Source organism: Pteropus vampyrus, unplaced genomic scaffold (assembly GCF_000151845.1).
Source record: "Pteropus vampyrus isolate Shadow unplaced genomic scaffold, Pvam_2.0 Scaffold10, whole genome shotgun sequence".
Lineage (NCBI taxonomy): Eukaryota > Metazoa > Chordata > Mammalia > Chiroptera > Pteropodidae > Pteropus > Pteropus vampyrus.
Genome location: NW_011888791.1, coordinates 4,606,989 through 4,608,572, shown reverse-complemented (window position 1 = coordinate 4,608,572; position 1,584 = coordinate 4,606,989). Strand labels below are relative to the sequence as shown.

The 1,584-nt window shown below is 41.5% G+C and overlaps 1 pseudogene; it reads right to left on the bottom strand.

Moving 5' to 3' along the window:
- Positions 1–486: 486 nt before the first annotated feature.
- On the bottom strand, positions 487–605 carry LOC111731182 (annotated as a pseudogene).
- Between the last annotated feature and the right edge of the window lie 979 nt (positions 606–1,584).

Here is a 1,584-nt window from a genome sequence, read left to right as displayed (position 1 = left end):
AGAGAGTATTGAGGGAGGGGCCCTCTAGATTGGGAGTTAGGGGCTGCGGCTCAACCTAGATTTTGCAACTAGGCCAGTACAAATCAACTGTTGTTTCTCTGCGGTCCCGTCCCACTTTTCTGCTTTCTGCTCTGATGACTGGCCCTGCTGCCGGCTGCATGGAACTCAAAGCACTTCCAGGCAGGGCTGTTCAGGAAAGTCGCTGCACCTTCACCCCTCCCCCTCCTCCTGCAGGGAGCTCCAGAGGCTGTGAAAGGCAACTTCTTCATTTTTCCCAGTCCACTGCCAGACCCCCAGGGTTCTGACCTGTGGCGTGCAGATCTCATGCTTAGACATGCTGGTGTGCAGTTTGGGTGTTTTTTGTTGAATTTTAGATGGTCAGCTTATTGTTATTTCAAAGGGAGAGATCTAAGGACTTCTCTCACTCTGCCATGTTTCCCAGTATCAGCAGTGCAGGTGTTTTTGTTTTCTTTTCTTTTGTTTTAACACTTACAGCACCTGATATTACACGGTGGTCTCCTATCCAAGTACTAACCAGGCCCGACCCTGCTTAGCTTCTGAGATCAGATGAGATCAGGGACTTTCAGGGTAGCATGGCCATAGACTCAGTGTATATTTTACACTTAAAGTTCATCTCAATTCAGACTAGGCATATTTTATTTATTTATTTATTCACTTGATGTAATTTACATAACTTCCAATTTTACATATTTGACCCTTTTTCCCCCATCTACCTCTCTTCTCCCTCTTCCCCCCTACCTTCTGGTAACCACTAGTCTATTGTCTGTGTCCATGAGTCCTGTTCATTTGTTGCTTTTAGGTTTATATCTCACATATAAGTGATATCATGTGGTTTTCAATTTTTTCTGTCTGGCTTATTTCACTTAGCATGATAATCTGAGGGTACATCCACAATTGTCATATGCGGTTAGTGCCTACCATATTGGACAGCATAAGCCTAGGGGCATATTATTCTTAACCCTGACGTAATTGGATTATGAACCACAGGTCTATGACTGTATAATTGTAAGGTAACATAATCAGAGTAAATTGGAATCCACAGCTTTTTATTTGAATGTTATTTCCACCAAGAAGGGCTATTCAGAGCCTGCAAAACATGATTAACCCCAATGAATAGGAGTATTCCACTCTCTTTAGTAATCTAACTAGAACCAGTTTACAAGCAATAAAAAACCAATTTACATATTATTCTCATAAATAGAGATACACTAGATAAGGCCAATAAGTCTGATATGGGTTTAAAGTCTAGTAAAAATAAAGTTATTGCCTTGGTCTACTTCTAAACAGCAAATAATCAGACAAAAGAAACTTAAGAGATCAAAGTTACAAGTGAGTAGACATGACTTTTGAGTTCTGAGGGAGGCATTCTTGAGTGGGAATTGTACAAGCAAGCTGGATCAATCGCATTATTTAATCCGGACTGGGGCCTCAGCAGTGATTAAGGACCAATCCTTTTCCAACATAAGGAAATCCTTGACAAGAATTTGGCTATATCTCTGGGCTTACCCAAGGCTCGGTGCTACAAACCTACCAATGACATCCACAGGAGATATTTCTCTTAAC